The 6,000-nt window shown below is 56.0% G+C and overlaps 1 protein-coding gene across 2 annotated transcripts in view; it reads right to left on the reverse strand.

The window, feature by feature from the left end:
- The window catches only part of GABRP (gamma-aminobutyric acid type A receptor subunit pi), a 28,112-nt gene extending 22,469 nt beyond the window's left edge, over positions 1-5,643 (reverse strand). For both annotated transcript variants that reach the window (XR_012766088.1, XM_075442014.1), the window contains exons 1-2: positions 5,400-5,643; positions 5,133-5,259 (exon numbers count right to left, since the gene is read on the reverse strand). The gene's annotated coding sequence lies outside the window, so the exon portion shown is untranslated. The remainder of the gene's footprint in view (positions 1-5,132; positions 5,260-5,399) is intronic.
- Between the last annotated feature and the right edge of the window lie 357 nt (positions 5,644-6,000).

The following is a 6,000-nucleotide window of genomic DNA, read 5'->3' on the forward strand; positions in this document are numbered from 1 at the left end:
TGCTTTCCTCGGTCACCTTGGATGGCCATGACAAAGGGAAGCGGTTTCCCTCATAGCGCGGTGCTGGCAGAGCTGCCCGTGCCGCCTCCCGAAGCGTGCGTCGCGGCAGGCCCGCAGGGCTGCTGAGCAAGGAATGTGATGCCACCGAGGCGCTCCTGCGTGCCCTGGCTCACCCCGCCAGCAGGGACTCGCTGACCTCTCCGAGGAGGAAAGGAGCCATGGGCAGAACCACTTCATTCTGTCTGCCTTCTCGGCGGGCATCTGCCGCCTCCGAGCAGACGGGTGTCGTGGTGTGCCAGCCTCCGAGCACCTTGCCCAGGAGGGGCAAGGACCCTGCGCGGCTGAGGGCGGGGAGTAGGGATGAATAGAGCTGCCAGAGGCTCATTAATTGCAGGCCTGACAGCACACTGACAAACGAGCACGTAAGAAAAAAATATCAGATGGGGCCCCAAGGAGCACAGTTCAGACATAATCATTCATCTTACGCATACATTAGTCTGAGTTTCTGCAGGGCAGTGAAACACTCCTCACCGCAGTAAGTTTTGGGGGAAAACCAGCCATGTAACGTCCTGAATGCCTCCACAGCCCACTTTCCCACTTTTCCCCACACACGTGTTTCGCCCTTGCAAACAGCACGGTCAAAGCTGCACAGCAGCTGCGTGTCCTTCCATGCCAGCATTCATTTCTCCTCAATAAATACTCAGTATCCACAATAAAGCCATGCACACAGAAACACAAAATGCCAGCATTTGACTCGGAGCAGTATTTAACATATAGTAGATAAATGATTTTACCTGTTGCATTAAGAGGAATAATTTATACCTGAATAAGTAAAACCTTAAAGCCAGTGAACGCAGCCACACTAGGCCACTGCAGCTTAATATGAACAATTTTGCTTGCTTTATAACCCCTCTAAAGCCATCAGAACGCTTTGGCATGGCAGGAGTGCCTGGCTGCAACGACTGGCAGGCCAGTGCCCACGTGCCTGCTAACTGTGTGCCCCTGCCACCACAAAGAGCTTGTTACACGGGAAGAGTCGTGTTAGAAGCAGACACAGCACTGAAAAAGCGCGACTGACTTGCCCACAGTGGCTGCGATGAAGAAAAGTGGATCTGAAACCAAGGTCCCCACGTGCTGTTTGCTTTCAGCTTGCTCCATGCAGCGAAGCAGACGCACGCCGGTGTCCCGGGGGTTCCGGGAGCAGAGCCGTGGCCCGCCAGAGCCACGTTCCGATGCTGCACATTTTGCTCAGGTCCCTGCCTTCAGTGCTTCCCACCAGCCAGGCGCCTCTGCGGGTGAGCAGGAAGGTTCAAAGCCAGCCCACCCAACGCACCAGACACGAGGCGACAGGCTGGGAGGCGCCTCGGCAGCCTCTCCGGCGCGGCAGCTCTCGTCTGGCAGCAGCTTTGTGCCACTTGCTCACGCTGTGCCCCTTCCCGGGCCGCTGCATTGCCACGGCCGGCGCCCGCAGCCTGGGCCGGGAGGGTTTGGACACGTCCTGGCAAACTCTGCCCGGCCTCAGTGGTCCTGTCCTCCCCACCCTGGGACCAGCCCCACCTAAAGGTGTTTCATCTGGATTCGATTCTGTGTTACCTTATTTAAAGGCCGTTCAGCACCACGCTTGGTAGCGCAACGTGCCATTTAATACAGCAGTAAACCAAACGAGAAAGGTTTTCTAAAAAGAAGTTCAAATAAAAATCACTTAAGAAACAGCATAAATGTTTGCCATTTTTAAGAACAGAGAAATTAAGGTACTTGGAGGTCAAGTTATTTGCATCTTAACTATTATCAGTAACACTCAGACTGCCAAGATGTAGAAGCCTCCCGCAGAACACGTGCCAACACCTCCGTGGTTAGATCAGCACCCATTCCACATCTGCTGAGGAAACCCCGATCGGCAGCAGGACCTGCCGGCGCGAAGGTGTCGCGGGCTGTCCCCAGGCTGCTCTCCAAGCCCGCGACAAACCCTGCGGGTTTGCACCGTGTTGTTTCCCCTCCTCATTTCATTCTCCTCCGTTTACCCAGACCCTGAATCCTGCTCCCAGCCGGCGGGGTGATGCAGCCCCGTGGCAGAGCTTTATTTAAGATCATCCTTCATAGGAGCACTCATCAATAACTGCTAACCTACTCCCTCGAAGACACAGATCAATTGACAGAGTATTATAACCCCTTAAAATATTAATGCCCTATCAGGGAGACAATTTCACTAGGCCTACAGACTCTTCCATTATTAGAAATTATGCCCCAGCCTTAAATAAATTAACTCAATAAATGTCTTACCATGAATACAAATTCCTGCTTAGGGCTTGCAAATAAAATGATTTAGAGCTGTTCTCTGAGGAAAGATGAGGTGTTTAAACTTGCAAAAGAGGAAGGGCTACCATATTCATTAGTCTTGTTTTAAATGGACTTCTTTTTTTAAACTGAAGGCATCCCTCTGGAAGGGAGGGGAGATGTTCAGAAAACCAGGCTGTTACATTTTCTTACGCTGGGCCGTGTGGTTCCAGTCCTGTGAACACACAGAACCCTGCTCAGCCCCGAGGCCAGACCACACCAGCCGTGGGCAGGGGCTGCCCCGCGCCGTGGGCACCGCACCGCTGCGGGGCACAGCGCGGGTCGTGAGGAGCAACAGGCTGGTGTCCGGGACCCCGGCCACCAGCTCCGAGACAGTCCGGATCCCCGAGGGTCCCGAGGTTCGATCTGGGCAGAAGGGAGCTCTTTCACTGGCCTCCTGCAGCGGTGACCGCGTGCTGCCAGCGTGGGGACGGCACCCGGACTGCCGAGCAGTGGAACCTGAGCCAGAGCTGCCCACCAGCAGCGCAGATCCGCCAGGAAACGCTGCCTGCGCCGGGAGAGGCCGCGAGCTGCTCTCGGGGCACGGGGTGCAGCAGCAGCCTTTCCCATCTGACAAGCTGTGTTCGTGCTCCTGCCAGCCCAGCCGGCCATCCCTTATTCAGGGTTAGGTAACACGAGCAGCATTTAGCGCGACTGCTGCTGTAACGTGCCCTTAACGCTGAGAGCAGAGGCCAGGCTGGACCACTGCGCTGCTGTTCTCCCAGCTGCCCCAGCTCACCCAGCCTTCAGCCAAGACCGTGCCACGTGAAAACCAGGAGGCTCGACCTGCCAGGGGTGCATTCGGTGGGAGTCACTCCGCCTGCAGCCCGCCACCTTCTGCTTGCACGTGCCCAAAGACCCCACACAAGTTCTCAGGGCATCCGTTAACAAAGCTTCAGCCTTAGCAGGAGTAACCTCAACACCACATAAAGCATGCACAAGCCCATTAACCATCCCAAGCCTCCTGTCGAAGCATTTGCTCTCTTCGTATCGATGAGCTGACTGTAGCAACGTGAAAATCACACCGTCACATTTAATTGCAGCTGTATTTCACACCAAAGGCCCCTGATGTTTCAAGAAGAGTGTTACTGCTCTGCACCCCCTGATGACTCTGTGAGCTGGCAAGACAAATGTGGAGCGTCAGCAGAGTAATGCCTTGGCTGTCCGTTCTGCATACTCCCACCACTTGCATTTTTGGACACAGCTTCTTGGAGAAGTTACACACACCTCGCTTTTTCTGTGCACTGCTGTACCACTACCAATGCATCACCTGAAAAACTGGACTCCCTCAGGTGGGCACAGCCTGTTTTGCACTCTCTCTGCTGTCCTTAAGGACAGGACAGTCCTGGACAGGTAGTCAGCAAGATCGGGAGATGTGTAGGCAGCACCCCATGGCTTCGTTATCTTCGTTATCTGCCTGGTAGCAGCTGCCAGATGTCCCTGCCTGCCTACGGGATGCCCAGAGCCACCCGTACAGCAAAGCGGCGTACCTCGGTCTGTGCTGCAGCAGAAGACTGCACGACAACACTCTCCCAAAGGACAGGCCTGAGCTCAAAACAGAGCGTGAAGACACGCACGTTCCTAAGACACCGCAGGTGAACTGATGCCTTCTGCAGATGATAACCCACACGAATACCACGGGGAAGAGAAATTCTCTGTGCTCAGGCATCCATTTTATGAGGTTTTGATTTCTGGTAACCAAAGCACTACTGTTTGCTGGTTAAGAGCTCACCACTTCCTTGGTCCTGGCTTAGCAAGATCAGAGCATGCCTTGAAAGTGGATGCAATGTTTCCAGTTCTTACAGCTCAGTCTCAAACAGAAAGGTACACATAAAAGTCAGGGTGAAAAAGTAGCCACACAGATTCCACTGGGCTGAATCAGAAAGGTTTGTCAAAGAGACCGTAGATTCGACTGACTTGTTTTGCCTTAGAGAGAAATTCCACCAAAAGCCACCCACAGAGACATGTAAACATGGGGAATTTTACGAGCGGATCAGGGAGATTGCCTTGGCAGCACCCTTCTCCTCGGCGTCTCCTCTTTGTTGCACCGACTTCGCGCTGGTACCTGTTGTGTTCCCAGCTGATGCATCAGCGAGCTGTCGGGCTGGCGACGTGACCCCCCTCCCCCCGCAGGAACACTTATCTGCTGTAGCTTTTACCCACAGCATCCGAATCCGCTCCCTGACACCCTTGAGGGCTGGGACAAACGTAACCCCAGCTCACACAAGCGAGGAAGGGAGCGTGTGGGCACGGAGAGGGGGTGCAGCCTGCCTGGGGGTGGGGGGAGAGAGGCAAGCAGAGGGAAGAGCAGCTCACCCTCCTCCCCGAGGCCCCAGACCCCCAGGACTGGGAGCCCACTGCTGCGCCTGTGCTGTCATGGGGCCTTCCCGAGGGCATCGCTTCCCAACCGCTGTTCCCGGGTCAGAAACGTCCCACCTGCCTCAGTTTCCCCACAGACCTCGCATCCAGCAGGTACGCAGGCAGCGGCTGTCCCCAGCGCGAGATGCCCCACGCGCTGGCCCCGCTGCCCAGCCCCCAGCCCCGGACAGCCCACCCAGGCACCACCACCAGGCAGCACAGGGCTGTGTCACCCTTAGGGCCCTTAGCTCTTCAGATAGCGGGAGAGTGTACCTGGGTGGTAATACCAAGTTTCAAAGCCACTGGGCAAGAAGTCAGGTCAGAGCAGCGGCTCCCCAGCTCTGCGCAGCCGGGTGCAGCCTGACGGCTGCCTGGGAGCGTGGCGGGCGGGTGGGCACCCCGCCGAGCCCCTGCTGCCACCTCCCTCCCGGCCCCGGCACCTGAGCCGTCCCGCTCCGTCTCCAGCCGCCGGCCAGGCTCTGCTCCGCTGCGGCGCAGCTGGCGATGATCCTCGCTGAGGGCAGCTGATGCTGTGGGAAACGATTCCTTGAGAGGCTGATCTCTGTGCTAGCAAAAGACCGAGGAAGGGAGGAATACATTACCAGCTCTGATCTGGCATTACAGCACGCTCGCTGCTTTGGTTCTGCCTCCCAAAAGCAGAATTAATTGCTGGGTTAGAAAATGCAGATAAATCAATCGGCTCGCACCACGTTTATTTTCCGTAGCTCCCGGCAGCTTCCGACAGCAGCACCCACGCTCGCTCCACAGAGCGGGAAGGGTCGGTCCCTCGCCGAAGGCCGCGAGCAGAACGGAGCGGCTGCCCGGCGCGAGGCAGCGCACGGCGGTGGCACAGCTACAGCAGCGCCCTGGAGCCAGGCACCACCACACCGGCAGGGTTGCTGCCCCGTTTCAGCATGTAAGGCAATGGTCATTCCAGACCCGCTGCATAACTTCTCCTTCTAGCTTTTCTAAAATAAACGCCTGGAAGCCAGGATAGAAAGAGGCGGCAGAAAACAGATACTGTGAGAAAAGAAATGTCATTTTATACCGCAGACTTATTTACAGCAAACTCCGTGACTTGACAACGGTGTCTACAGCAACAAAGAAAATAAAACACTCCGTCGTTACCAGTACGCTCTTTTTGGGTGCAACAATAAAGCAAACACAAACCTCAAACCAGGCTCCTCGGTCTGCACAGGAACCTCTCTCTGGGCTGTGTTTCCCACCCAGGGTCTGGTCCCTGGCTGTGCTCCCCAGCCCGGCTGCAACGCTCACCAGCCACGACCACAGGCTGAGGACTTTTGCCGG

This window comes from Opisthocomus hoazin, chromosome 23, assembly GCF_030867145.1.
Source record: "Opisthocomus hoazin isolate bOpiHoa1 chromosome 23, bOpiHoa1.hap1, whole genome shotgun sequence".
Lineage (NCBI taxonomy): Eukaryota > Metazoa > Chordata > Aves > Opisthocomiformes > Opisthocomidae > Opisthocomus > Opisthocomus hoazin.